Raw genomic sequence first — 15,538 nt, 5'->3', positions numbered from 1 at the left:
CAAAAGGGGAGGAAAGCACATGGTGCATTGCAAATATTATTTCAACACTTCAGAATTCAGTCCAGGAAATAAACTTTAAATTCTGCAAGAAAGCAAAAAGCTATAGCCTTTGACATCCAGTTTGTCTCGAATCCTTTCAATATAATATACAATATGATAAACAATATAATTTCAGCCATTTCTGGAATATTATTGATTGATTAACATACTGGCTATTCCAACATGTATATTAGTTTTCATATAGCCATATTTCACCTAATTTCAGAGGCAAATTTCATTTTTAATAAACAGTTCTGGGGATTACTCTGGGCTTGAGGGCCACCGGGCCCACCCTCAATTTAAGCCCAGAGATATTCTTCCATATCATCCAGCATTTCACAGATGGGGAAAGCAACACACATGTGGACAAGCAACACCAGAAGTGGGTCAAGATGGCCAAAGTTGTTAATGATAAAGATCACACAAGCGAGAAAGGGTACAGCATTTTGCTTTTGGCTCAGACTCCTGGCAAGGGCAAGACCCTGCCCCCTTCTCTCCTTCCCTCTCCCCTCTCTTGCATTGATGGGCTGTAGACTCTTTTGAACCTGGAATGCACTTTGCAGCAACTGTACTGACCTGAGGAGAAAGGAGGAAATGGGAGGAGGAGAGTGAAATAGGACATTTCCTAAGCCCCTGAAAAAATGAGGAGACAGAGGATTAACCAGGACTCTCTCTGCCAAACTGGGACAGTATCTTCTCCGCTTGCTTTCATGATCCAGCCCAGACACAGATGAAAATAACAGTCAGGATGGCAACTTACCAAAGAGCTGTTAACCCTCGGCAGCCTCTTTCTGTTGGAGCCCAGCTCCGTCTGCTTGGCCTTTGTGTTGGCCATCAGGTGGGCAGGGGGATCCTGGTGGACCTGCACTTTGGTCACTTCCAGCAAACAATGTCCCAACGCTGTGTACAAGGGGATCGTGATGAAGTTCCTGAGAAAAGAGACCAGGGTAAGGCTTGCAAGAAAGCCTGCAGCAGTCAAAGACACAGAGAAGAGCATCCTGCTGATGACATATGCAGGTAACATATGCCTCCTTTGGGCCGATGTAGAGGTGAGCATCCCCTTCCTCCCTCTGCACCAAACAAAACCCCCTGGACCTAGCACAGACTCACTGCAGCTCCCCTACACAACAGTTACTCCATGCCTTGTGAGAGTAGCTGGGGATCAGGGGATGGGGAATTGGAAAGGGTCCTGACTATGTCCTCATAGCTGGATGTGAAATGAGTGCATTATCTGCTGAAACCTGCAGAGGTCCACAATGCCCTCAGAGGAAGATTTCTTCATTTTGCTTCTGACTACAGAAACACAGCTGGATGCTTCTCTAATACCTCACACCAACACTCTCACCAGGCATGGAATGGCCATGCGGGATGCCTTCCACAACTGTATGGTAGGACCTGGGTCACTGAATGGCCAGTTGTAGTCTGATTCCACTCGGAGCAACACTGCAGCATAGAGGGTTGTGCTGGGTCAGGCTGTCTGGCCTGGTGGTTCCTCTTTCTCCCAGTGGCCAGACCAGCAGAACTCTCTATGCTCCAGTGTTGCTCTAGGTGGAATGCGTCTAAAAATGGCCCTTCCCCAGGGAGGCCCTCAGTCAAGAAGGGCAGGAAAGGACGTCTCTCTTCTCAGGTTGCTCCCCTTCCATGGGATCCAGCCCTTCTCCCAGGATCAGGGGGCACCAGAGGATTGAGCTGATGGAAAGGGAGCACCCAATTCCCATGGCAGCCTTCTGCATGCAGAGAAGTCACAATTCTGAGAGTGTCTTTGCCCATGTGGAGAGTGCCCATTTTCCACATTGTTGCCTGTCCATCTTGTCTTGGGAATATCCTGTCCCAGCCACATGCAGACCTAAATCCTAGCCTCTATCTTGTGCCTAACCTGATCAGAGTAGAATCACTGAATCAGTGGGATTTATCTATAAGTTGACTCACCAGTCACTTATGGGTTCAGTGGGTCTGCTCTCTAGGGTTAACCAACAGGATTCCGGACTCCTCAGATTTTTAAATTCAGGAATACAAATTTGTCATGCTGTGTCATCATCACTGATGAGAATTTGACTTCTCTTTCACACAGAGGAGGAGGGGGAGCACCTGCTCTATGTCCCAGGTGGAGAAGCTCTAGCTTTTGGGCTGGATGAGGCATGAATTACCTTACAGATCTAATCCATGTCCTCCCATCATCATGGCCTCCTTCCCATTTAGACACTGGTCAAAATAATTACTTTATTTTTGCAGATGAGACTATTTCTCTAAGCTTAACTGCTGTGTTTCCTATGTCAGTCATAGCAGGAGCATGAAGTATGAACCTCCTCCCTCTTCTTGCTAAAGCCACATAGAAATTGAGGCATATACATTTGTGTGCATTGTTTCTGAATGGATCTATTGTTAAAATCACAATTTCTTCATTTTTCCTTGAATATTTTTTAAAAAGATGCAAACTGCTGAATACGTTGCACTTGATATAACAAATATCTATAAATGTATAGGTTTATGACTTGAATATTGCACCCTGGATTATGCTCATTTGGGGTAAGTGAAGACGTATATAAATTCATTTTATAAACCCAGTGAAACTAATATCTCACAAAGTTCTAGTAAACAACACATACACACACAGTTCCCATAAAAAGGACTCACTTGCGCACTGTGTGTCTGAGGTCTGGAAATCTCCCTTCCACCTTCTGGGAAGACAATGCTGTTAGAGAGCGAATTTGGGGCTTTATGCCTGCAAAGCATGGGCTCACTCTCTCAGCTGCAACATTTCCATACAATTCTGGACTGAAACATTTAAACAAAGGTCATCTTTCAGCTCCAGGAATAAAAGCCTACCTTCAGTACAAAGACACTGACTTCTTCAGCCCCAGAAAGGCCTCTTCTGCAGTCCTTTATGGCCGGAGCTTCCCTGGGTCAGAGGCCGTCTCCTCAGCCGTAGAGAAGGGTTGCTGTGAGTGCGAAGGAGGAGGAGGTCCACAGGGCTGAGGGAGGGAAGGCAATGGGAAAAGGTCAGTGCCAATGGCCATGGAGGTCAGAAGGTGACAATGCCTAGGAAACTCCTCTGAGTCCCAGCCATTCTAGGAATGAGTGTCAGGAGTTAGTCCAGGGGCTGAGGGGGTCTCCTTTCCCAAAGGGGGAGGCAAGGACCGGTGGACCCTCCCCAGCTAGGGCCCAAAGGGAGGGTCTCTTTCCCCACCTCTCTCTCTCTCAGCCCCCAAAGCCCAGCCTCTCCACTGGTCCTGCCTCCCTTCCTCAGACCCCCACAGGCCCCTTCCTTCCTTCCTTCCTTCCTTCCTTCCTTCCTTCCTTCCTTCCCCCCAAAATGGAGGGTCAGAGGCACAAAGGGACACACAACCCTCTTTTTGGCCCAAGGAACCTGGCCTCCTTCTCGCTCTGGAGCCTCAGAGAGAGAAAGAGGAACCTCTGTTCTGTTGGGGCGTGTGGAAAGACCTGCTTTGTCCACCACGACCACCTGCAGAGTTGAACCACATCGACAGGACGCCAGGGAGAAGGAATCTGTGGAGATGTCTGCAAAGGTATTCTGGTCAAGAAGGACATATTCCTTCACCACTGCAAACGGCCTTCAGCTCCAGGCTTGAGAAATAACTACAGAACAAGCCTTCACTCTTCACGAGGACTTTAACCTTCGTTTGCAATATTTACAATATATATATACACAGTGTATTGGACAACCGTCTCTAATACACACTATTTACACAACCAACAATAATAACACAACCTGTGATGCAGCCACAGTAACACCAACCACAGAGAGGCAGTTGCTCTCACACACCAACTGTCTCACTCTGTCTCTCAGTGACAGTTAGGAAGGACAGTTGACAGTTGCATCAACATTCCAATGATGCACTGTTCGAATGCTGACACATATAACTGCCACTAGAGCTGTATATAACTTGCACAACAGCTCCACCTAGTGGCCACATCCATGTCATTTCCTGACATGTTCAACTGAGGCTTCAGAGAATGTTCCGGAACATTATTCCCCACATTCACAAGCAGCACAAAATGTCCACCAGAACACAAAATGGCTGACAAAAGCAAAAAAAGGCCACCAGGACACAAAATGGCTCCTTCTGCCTCAGTGCTTGGCAGTTGGCAGTTTGAGGCCTTCAGGGAACACAAAACAGAGGATGAAAGGGCCCCAAAGTCGAAAGGGACCCCAAACAGGATTTCCAAATTTAAGAACACCTAAACATTTTCCTGATGCTATTGAAAGGAGGAACCTGATCCCCTCCTTAATTACAATCAATAATGAAAGCTATTAATATTAATATTAAGAGTGCCCATCATCCACAACCCAGCTCAGGTCTTGACCGCTCAGGGAGGCCAGTCCAGCTGCAGGTGGCCCTCAGTCCGTCCGTCCGTCCTCCTTTCCTTCTGCATTCCTCCTCTTTTCCCCAGCATCAGCCCCTTTTCCAAGAAGGCTGCATCCACACTATAGAAATAAGGCACTTTGGCACCGCTTTAACCGCTCAGTGTTATGGAATCCTGGAATTTTACCTTTGGACACTTAGCTTCTCTGCCAGAGAGCTCTCATGCCACAACAAACTACAAATCCCAGGATTCCATAGGATGGAAACAGGAGAGTTAAAGAAGTTTTGAACTGGATTATTTATGTAGTGCAGATACAGCCTGAGTCAGTTGTAAAAGCATCCAAGTCAAATCTTATCCTGTTAAAATGGTTTTCCTTTTTTAAAATATATGCAGTTTGCTTTTATGTCTAATCCTTATTCTTCTTCTTGTTGTTGTTTGTATGTATGTTTGTTTGTTTCATTCTTAGTAATATGAGTTATTCTGGTCTGTCTCCTTCCTTCTTGCCTGAAAATCTATTAATAAGGAAACTGGGGAGACTTTTAATACCTCCCAAAGGAGCCACTTTTGGCCTTTTTTGGGGGACTAGCCTCCTCTTAGAAGCCAAAGCCTAATGTTTGTGAAGAAGAAGAATAAGGCTTGTATTACAACTATCCTTCTTCTTCGTGGTCTCTGCGAATCATACAAATGGGTTTCACTGCGTTCTCCAGAAGGAGCAGAGCTGTGTAATAAGAAAACCCTCTTAGAAAAGAGACACAAAAGACACACAAAGAGACACTCTTCCTCCCTTTTGGCCCAAGAAGCCTAGCATCCTTCTGACACTGGAGCCCCAGGAGAGAAAGAGAAGCCTCTGTTCAACTGAGACCTCAGAGAAGGTTCTGGAACAACATTCCTCACAGTCACAAGCAGCACAAAATGGCTGCCAGAATACAAAATGGCCACTGGGGCACAAAATGGCTGCCTCTGCCTGAGCGCTTGGCAGTTGTCAGTTTGAGGCCTTCCGGGAGAGAGAGAGACTGAGGGAAGAGAGGAAGGAGGTCCTGGAGGGAGGGGGCCTTGGGAGATATAGGGCCTTCCTGAGATATTCGGTGTTCGCTTTCTAACAAAGGGGTTTCTGGCCTCATAAAGGATTTGGGGCAAACTGGATCTGAAAGGCAGAAGTAGCCTTTTCTCTTTCCAATCAGATTTAAAGTGTATTTCCGGGACTCGATCTCCCAGCATCCACAGGGCCAGAAAGAGGAGGGGCCCTGCCCTGCAGTAAGGCCCCTCCAAACTAGGACTACACCTCCCACGTCTTCTTTCTTTCTTTCTTTCTTTCTTTCTTTCTTTCTTTCTTTCTCCCTAGCTGCCTTGTGTTAGTAGTGTTACTCCTCTTGTTGTCATTGTGTGCCTCCAAGTTGTTTCTGACTTATGGCAACCCTAAGGGACGCCCTTCGCAGGGTTTTCTTGCCAAGATTTGTCCAGAAGTGGTCTTGCAAGTGCCTCCCTCTGAGGCTGAGAGAGTGTGACTTCTTGCCTAAGGTCACTCAGTGGGTTTCCATGGCCAAGAGGGCATTCGAACCTTGGTCACCAGGGTCATAATCCAATGCTCCAGCCACTAAACCACGCTGGCTCTTTCTTGAGGTTTTGTGGTTTTTTGTGGTGTGGCTCCAAGTCATTGTCTACTTCTGGGGAGCCTCTCCTGGGGTTTTTTTGGCAAGAGTTGTTCAGAGGAGGTTTGCCATTGCCTTCCCTGAGGCAGAGAGAGTGTGACTTCTTGCCCAAGGGACCCAGCTGGTTTCATGGAGGAGTGGGGCACTGGACCCTGGCCTCCAGAGTTGTAACCCAACACTTAAACCACTACACCACACTGCCTCCCATTCCCATGTACAACCTGTGAAATAAGTGCAGACTTTTTTCTGCTCTTCATGTGTGTCTTCAAGTCGTTTCCAACTTATGGCAACCCTAAGGCAACCTTATCATGGGGTTTCCTTGGCAAGTTTCTTCAGAGAGGGGTTACCATTGCCATCCTCTGAGGCTGAGAGAGTGTGACTTGCCAAGGGTCCAAAACACATTGCAGCAATAATCCAATCTGAGACCGCTTTAGTGCTAGGGAATTCTGGGAAATGTAGTTTTGTGAGACATTGAGCCTTTTCTGTCAGAGAGCTCTGGTGCCACAATAAACTCCATTTCCCAGGATTCCGTAGCACTGGGCCAGGGCAGTTAAAGCGCTCTCAAACTGGACTGTTTCTGCCGTGTGTTTTGGACCTTACTTGGCCGCAAACTGTCCATAGCCTGCAATGCATCTCCTAATTCTGTTGGCAGTCCCTCCCTCCCAACACTTTCTCATTTCCCCCCAAAACCAACACAAAGCTGGAAGATGGAAAGAGGTTTTAAAGCAGCATTTAAATCTGCAATATTTGTTATTAAAAGACTAAATGTCCCAAATGCTATTATGAGTTTTGTAGCTATTATTACAGAAAGACGTAGAGTGCAAACTCCTCAAGTACCTTTATTTTCTGGAGTGAGATGGACTTTTCCAACGGACTCACTGTGATGATCTCTGGTGGTCCAAGCAGCCAAACTGCGGCCCTGTAATAATAGTAATAATAATAATAATAATAGTTTATACCCCTCTCTTCAGCCCAAAGGCTATCAGAGTGGATTACAAAGTGTTAATTAGACATTTAGACATTATGGCTCTTAGCCCAGCAGACCCTTAAGGTCTTTAAATGATGCTGCCTCCATCCAGTGAATTATAAAAGGACTTTCCTTAACCTACACTGGGACCAGTTAAGGAACCTTATTTCCACTTCTTTACTGATCTTCCCAAGCATCAACCGAGCCAAAACACGTGTAAAAGGAGCTTCGAGTAGTAGATACTCCAAGGAGGTATTTATTATAAATAACAAAATATAACTGAAATATAAGTCCTACAAGATATTAAGAATATTGCAGGTACAATATTTGTAAGTATATAATATTCAGTTCATACAAGCTATTAAAGAAATAAATAGACCTAAGTGTCCAATTCTGAGACTAACTTCCAAGATCCACTCTTTAACTCTCTCTCTCTCGATCTCCAACCGACACAATTCCCCCAACTGTCTCTTGGTCTCTCAGGCCTTATACCTCCTTCTCATGGAAGCTTCCAGAAGGACCTTTATCTTGCTCTCTGATTGGTCAAGAGAGCCTTCCGTAGCAGTGATGTCATTCAGTGTGGGATGTGGGAGGGACTGGGACTCCAGCCAATCAGGGCCAGGGATGGTGGGAGGGACTGGAGTTCCAGCCAATCAGAGCCAGGGATGGTGGGAGGGACTGGAGTTCCAGCCAATGGCAGCCCTCAGAGTGTCCTCGGGAGGATTTATTTTGTTCCTAAAAGAGCATTGAACCCATGGCTTTGAGACAGGGCTGGTCCTCCATTTTGATGCAGTGAGGCTCCTGGTTTGGAGCGATCATGGAAGGAAGTCATTCCTAATGGCTGAATATGTGGTCTTCCTATTTTCATTGCCAGGGAAGGGAAGTCGGCCCTGGAGTGTTCTCTGCCTTTTGTGGCAAAAGAACTTGACCAAACAGACTTGAAATCAAATACATAAATAATAAAACTTGGATGATTGGGAGAGGCTGCCATAGACTTATATCACTTTAGTGAAGCAGATTGTCAGGACCTTCATGGAAAACTTCTCATGTGCTAAAAATGTCTCCCATCACACAAGAAATCTAGATGACCAGGAACAAAGATTGCAGCCTTGTCTTTTCCCTCTCACCCCATTCTTGAAGATCCAGGGAGCTAAGGAAAAGAGAAGGGAGGATATTCCAATATTGATATCCTGAAGGGATCAAATCATATTTGGGATTCACCCTGTGCTTCCCTCCTTAATCGCTCTCTGGATGAGGGCTATTTTCTATTGCAGATCACCTTTTCAGATGCCACAATGTTTTCTTCACAGAAGAGGAAAGGCCATGCTTCAGTCTGAAGCAGAAATGTTTCATAGGATTTGGAACCCATTAAGCCCTATGAGGAAGGACTTAGGGAACTAGGGATGTTTAGCATGGAGAAGAGAAGGTTAAGGGGTGATATGACAGCCCTGTTTAAATATTTGATGTCATACTGAGGATGGAGCAAGATTGTTTTCTGCTGCTCCAGGGACTATGGATGCAAAGTGCAGGAAAAGAGATTCCACCTCAACATTAGGAGGGACTTCCTGACAGAAAGGGCTGTTTGACAGTAGAACAAACTCCATCGGAGATTTTGGTGGAGTCTCCTTCCTTGGAGGTCTTTAAGCAGAGGCTGAATGGCCATCTGTCAGGGATGCCTTGATTGAGAGTTCCTGCATGGCAGAATGGGGTTGGACTGGATGGCCCTTGGGGTCTCTTCCAACTCTATGAGTTGTAATTCATTTTGGTTGCATCTACACTGCAGAAATAGTCCACCTTTAACTGCCATGGCTCTCAGTGATGTGGGATTCTGGGATTTGTAGTTGTGTGACTGTAAGAGGCATTCCAGGGGGAAGAATCACTGTGTGCTTAACAGACTATAGCAGTGTTTCCTAAACTTGTTACCAGGATTACAGCTCCCCCGTTTACTGACCAGTAAAGTCCAAACCACTTGGAAGACCAGAGTTTATGAAACACTGGTCATTATAGCAAAGCCTTTGACTGCATAGATCATGAAAGGCTATGGAAAGCCCTTAAAGCCATGGGAGGGCCAAGACCTCTGATAGTCCTGATGAGGAATCTGTACTCAGGACAAGAGGCTTCTGTCAGAACAGAACATGGAGAAACAGAATAGTTCTCAATTGGCAAAAGGCTGCATCTTATCACCCCAACTGTTCAATTTACATGCAGAAAATAAATGAAGAGCTGGTTTGAAAAGGAGGAGGGAAGATAAGAGGAAGGAACATCAGCAATCTTAAGATACATGGACCATACTATACTACTATCGGAAAACACCACAGACTTGGAACAATGACTAAGGAAGGTCAAGGAAGAAATCTCAAAGGCAGCTTTGTTACTGAACATAAAGAAAACAAAAATAATGACTAGGGAAGATGTACATAAATCCAACCTAAATAATGAGGAAGCTAAAAGGTTTCTTGTATCTTGGAGCAAACATTGATCAGAATGGGAAACTGCAGTCAAGAAATCGAAACAAGACTATGAATGGGAAGAGTAGCCATGGAGGGACTGGACAAGGTCTTAAAGTCTAAAGATATACAACTGAGCACTAATGTCCAGTCCATTGTATTCCCTGTTGCCATGTACGGCTGTGAGAGCTGGGCAGTAATGGAAGTGGATGAGAAGAACATAAATTCCTTTGAGATGTGGTGCTGGAGAAGAGGCTGAGGATACCGCAGACAGTCAAAAAGACCAACAAATGGGTCCGAGAACAGACCAAGCCTGAAATCTCCCCAGAAGCCAAAATGACTAAACTGAGTCTGTTGTATTTTGGCCACATCATGAGGAGGCATGAATAATTAAGAAGGAGAGTAATGCTAGGAAAGGTAGAAGGGAGTAGAAAGAGAGGAAGGCCGCATGCCAAATGGCTAGACATAATTTGGGAGGTTACGGGGCTGAATCAAGAGAACCTGAGCAGAGCAATGGAGGATAGAGGGGTTTGGAGGTGGCTCATCCACAGCATTGCTGTGAGTCGGGGTTGAGTCGAAGGCAGCTAATAACAACAAAGCAAGTAAAGACTTAAGGGTTTTATTTCAGCATCACTTCTGTGGGTTGTGATTCATTTCAGCTGCATCTGCACTGCAGAAATCATCTCATCTGACACCACTTTAACTGCCCTGGCTCAGTGCTATGGGATTCTGGGAATTATAGCTTTGTGAGTTTTGTGTTAGCCTTATCTGTCAGAGAGCTCTGGTGCCACAACAAACTACAGTTCCCAGGATTCCATAGCACTGAGCCATGGTAGTCGAAGTGGTACCAAACTGGATTATCTCTGCAGTGCAGATACAGCCTTTCTCAGATGCTTGGAGTACAGTATTGTAAGATCATATGTGCGCACGCACTCACACACACACACACACATATACATACACACGCACACTCAAATTAAATGATTGTGGGTTGAGATCAGAATGAAAAAAAGATGGAGGCAATAGCTATTATAATACTTTTATAGGTGATATATAAGAGCTCCCTTAATTGTCCTAATCCTAAATGGGACTTTCGAAGTCGGGTTTGCCCCCTCTCTTCTTCTCTGATGCTGTTTTTAAATTAAACATGTTGAATTTGTAAGATGCCTGAGTGGCTGCTAGGAAATGAAAATGGTTGCATTGTAAGAGAGATTTATTTTGTATGATCCAGTTAAGGATCCCATTGATTCCTTTGGGACACATCTGTGGTCCAAACCTATGGTTTATTTTCCTTCTCCAAGATTAGTACACATAGAATTATAGGCCCCAAATGCATCATTAATGATTCCTTTTGAAGTGAATGAAATGGAAACATGCTGAACTATGGCTATATTATGGCCATTTTCCATTCTATTTTGTCTACCTTCAGTACATGAGGAAGAGGCTTAGGGGTCCATGTTGGGTCTGATGAAAGTGATGCTCTCCTTAATGCCATCTATTGCCCTTTCAGTCAGGGATTTCCAAGATGTGTCTGTATGTGGGAAGACACAGCAGCTGCAGAAGAGTTGTAAGAATTCGCTTGTAGTGTAGGTGTATTTGGACTAAAAACTTTGAAGGCACCAATGCCCATTTGATCTTAGAAGCTAAGCAGAGTCAGCCCTGGGTAGTAATGGATGGGAGACTGCCAACCAAGGTCAGGTGCTGCAGGCTATATTTCAGAGGAAGGGATTAGCAAAACCATGGCTGAGTCTTTCCTTGCCTGTGAAGACGCATGAAATTAATGGGGTCACCATAAGTTGACAGGTGACTTGAAGATGGTGCACACACACACTCACAGACACATCTATTTGGCTGTAATTCAGTGAAATTCGCTTTCTCCCCCAAATTCTATGCCAATTTAATACCTGCAAGATACATAGTCCTTCTACACTCTTCCCTTTTCTAGCACAAAAAAATATGAAGCTGCTTTTTAGCTTTATGGAGTAGAGTTGGCCCTCCACATTTGTGTCTTTGACTTTTGCGGCTTTGATTATTTGATGTTTCGATTGACATGTTCTCTCTAGGAATCTCTGGCACAACTCTGCCAGAAGTTGGCCATAGGTTTATTCCCTGCTTCTGGTTTTCTCTTTGCTGTTTTTCATCACTGTTTTGTTGAATCACTGTTGTGTTGTGTTTTGTATTTCCAGCAAATTCTATTCTATGAAGAGAATTGTGGTCAGTGGGTGACAGCGAATGAATGACTGTATTGTCAGAATAATCATAAATGGTAGACGGAGAGTGATCTTCCACCCCCATCCCCTGGTGCTTCCTTTTAAAGCCTTTGTTGGGATGTGGCTGTTTGTGTGTCAGTCATCTGCTGGACATTGCCCTTGTCATCAGTGGTCACAACGGATTTCCCTCTAAAGCTTGTGACATCTTCAGTACCCTATTTAAATAAACCTGTAACCTCTGTGTTTAAGCATTTTCTTACTGTCCAAGTGGGCTAATCTCATGCTGAAAAAGGGGCGTCCCTTCTTCACCTCCAAATCATGGCTCTCCTGTTCTACAGGTTATAGGTCCTGGTATGTGTTTTTACTATATTGCAAGAAAGGTGCTATAATGCACCGACAGCGTTCATGCTTTGCATGTAGGAGGTTCTGTGTTCAGTTTTTGTGTAGGATCTTATGTAGTAAGGAAGCTAAGAAAGATCTATCCCTGTCCCTGAAAAGTCAGTCAGAGCTTTCCCCAATCTCCTAGATATTTTGAACAGTAACTTGTGTCTATCATTCCACTTTAGGAACTGATAGGGATTTGTAGTCCAAAAATGCCAGGAGAATATCACCCGAGGGAAGTCTGTTACTGATAGAGCTGACCAGAGATCTCCATATGAGGCAGTATATAAAACATTATGTCTTCTTCTTCCACACTTGGTGACACTGACCTGCTCCATGCGACAGTTTTCCTTATATCTTCTGTGTGCGACTGAGTGTGTTTTTCAGCATTTAGTGCTTAAAGCCCTATCTAATGTACATGCTGCCCTGGTATTATTGTAATGGGAAACCGTGTTTCTTGTGACAGGAATAGTATATGAGCCTTGAGCTCTCATACTCTGCCCTCCTCTTTTTGCTCGCTGGAGAAGGGGCTTGAAAGCATTTGCTTCCAATTTTTTTTTTATTGGAAAAACAAAAGAACTTTATTGAAGACCGTCAGGATAGAAGTGATAGCAATGCATTTAGGTCAGATCTGAGGCTTCCCTCCTCCTCACGAAAGTATTAAGACTCAAACTAATTAGCTCCATCTACTCAGTTTTAAGTAATCCTTGGGAGAAGCCACAGCGTTGCTTTTTATGGGTAAACTCTGGTTAAAACAAACCAAGATCTGATATCTTAGTTCATATTTGGTTGGTTTTCCTCACGTTGCGTTTAGGGAAATCACATTGTTCATGTTTGGATGTCACAGAGATCAGTTTAAGTCCACAGAAGGAATGACCCATCTCTTCTTCCAAGGTATGAAAAAGCAGGAGTGGAGATGGGAAACTGCGTATGTGAGCATAAAGCTTTTGTTTCTAATATTGGAAAGGTCATATCTCTTGATATAAACCAAGGTGTGCATTGACATCTAAAGGGAGGGCTTTCTCACAGTCCCACCATCCTCACAGACATGGTTAGTAAGGATTCGGGAGAGAGCCTTATCTGTGGCTGATCCCAATAGGTAGGACTTGGCTCCACAGAAGGTCCGGTTGGCTCCTTCCCTTCTGTCTTTCTTCTGGCAGATGGAGACATTTCTATCTGGGCAGATTTGGGATTTTAACTATGGAGCTGCAGTGTGTGACATGGTATGCTCTCTCTCTCTGTAGATATATACTGTATATATAAGAACTGTTTTAAATACATTTTGTTTTTAGTGTTTTAGTCATGTTTTCAATGCTGACGCTGAATTTCTTTATAGCTTTTGTAAATTAATGTTTTAGTTGAATATTTTAAAAATTATTGTAAGCCACCTTGTTTCCCATTTTGGGAGAAAAGCAGGAATGTAAGTGCAGTAAACATATTAAAGAAAGAAAATGTGGCTCATTCATGTACTGGGTTGAATTCTGCGTAAACCAGGTCACTCTCTGATCTACAAAAGTTATAATGTGTAATGTTGTTATCGAGGATGTTACTTCTCATTACATACGCCTGAAATCTCCCACGTTTGGGAGGGGCAGTGGGCATATTGGCCATTTTTCAAATGGATGCAGACATGGACTTAATGCCATGTGTGTCTGTGAGGGAGGGATAAGTCTTAGAGAGTCAGGAACGTAGTTTCTTTTTTCTCATACAAAAGGAAAATAGGGAGGGAGAGGAGAGAGAGAAAGAGAGAAAGTGAAGTGGGAGATTAATAAAGAGAAAAGCCGTGGGATAGAAAGAAAAAAACCAGCGAGGAAGAAAAATTGTGAGAGAAACAGATCCTCACACACAAAGTAGCAAAACAGCAAAGGGATGAGGTGTGTGATGACATGTATGATGTGCCCATGAAACCACTATGTGTGTTGTGATCAGTGGTGTGACACTGAAAGTCAGGCCTTTGCTTAGATGTTCGAGTAACTGTTTGTATATGATGTGAAAAGGGCTGATGTGAAAGTGTAAAGGCAAGTGTAAAGGCTGAACATAAAGAAAACAAAAATAACAACCATGGAGAAGCTGCATAAATTCAACTTAGACTGTGAAAAAATCGCAATAGTTAAAGAGTTCCTGTACCTTGGATCAAGTACTGATCAGAATGGAGACTGGAGTCAAGAAATCAGAGGAAGACTAGGAATGGGGAGGGCAGCGATGAAAGAACTAGGCGAGATCCTAAAGAGAAACAACTGAGCACTAAAACTAGAACCGTCCAAGTCATGGGATTCCTCATCACTTTATACACATGTGAGAACTGGACAGTTAAGAAAGCCAACAGGAAGAAAATCAACTCATTCGAGATGCGATGGTGGGGAAAAGTGCTAAGGATCCCATGGACAGCCAAAAAGCCAAACAAATGGGTTCTAAAGCAGATCAAGACAGAACTCTCTCTGGAAGCCAAGATGACTAAATTGAGCCTGTCATACTTTGGACACATCACAAGAAGGCATGACTCATTAGGAAGGACAATGATGCTAGGAAATATAGAAGGTAGAGAAAACCGCATGCCCAATGGGTAGAGTCAATAATCGGACCTGAATCTGCAGGACCTAAGCAGAGCAATGGAGGACAGGGGTCTTAGAGATGTCTCATCCACAGGGTCAGCATGAGTCGGGGGCCTCGGGACCAGTTCAAGGGCAGTTAACAACGTATATATGATGGGACAATGACAGACTGGAGTCTGTAAACAGTACGATGTAATCTGATTTCCTTATTCAGCTTCTTCAGAATCTTCCAACTGTGTTATATTTTGGAATTAAATGAAGTTTGCAGCAATGCTATTGAATCCTATTTGACACCAGTTCTTAAATTCCTCCACTGGCTGCCCATTAGTTTCTGGGCAAGATATAAGGTGTTGGTTTTAACCTTTAAAGCCCTCCATGGCTTGGGTCCTGACTACTTGCGGGAGAGCCTCCTCCCATACAATCCACCACAGACTCATTTCCTCTGGGAAGAACCTGCTCCAACTCAAGAAGACCAGACTTTCAGCGGTGACCCAGAGGTCCTTCTCATCAGCTGCTCCCAGGCTCTGGAACAACCTCCGGATGAGATCCGTCATATTTCCACCTTGGAAGCCTTTGAGAAGAGTATTAAGATGGATCTCATCTGGCAGGCCTTTCCAGACTAGATTAGATCTATTGACTTGCCTCTCCCTCCCCCTGACCCTTACCCTTGCCATCGTTACTGTTTGTTATTGATGTATCATTCCTGCCCTCCCCTCTCACCTTCAGAAAAGGATCCAATTCTTGCCCGAAAAAACTTTTTTACTGTTCTATGTTTGGAATGTTTTAAATTTTCTTGCTATTTAATAGCTTTTTAGGGGTTGAGTAATGTTTTTATAATTTGGAGGTGGGTTGGGGGTTTTAATAGTAAGGAGCATCAGACTGAAGTCACAATGGGACAGTCTCAATGCTTCAGGCAAGGAGCATGAGATTGAGATCAATGGGAGTCTCAATCCTTCAGGAAAGTAGC

This window comes from Sceloporus occidentalis, unplaced genomic scaffold (assembly GCF_023333645.1).
Source record: "Sceloporus occidentalis isolate IW3139 unplaced genomic scaffold, rSceOcc1.0.p SCAF_39, whole genome shotgun sequence".
Classification (NCBI taxonomy): domain Eukaryota; kingdom Metazoa; phylum Chordata; class Lepidosauria; order Squamata; family Phrynosomatidae; genus Sceloporus; species Sceloporus occidentalis.
This window is presented reverse-complemented; position numbering follows the sequence as displayed.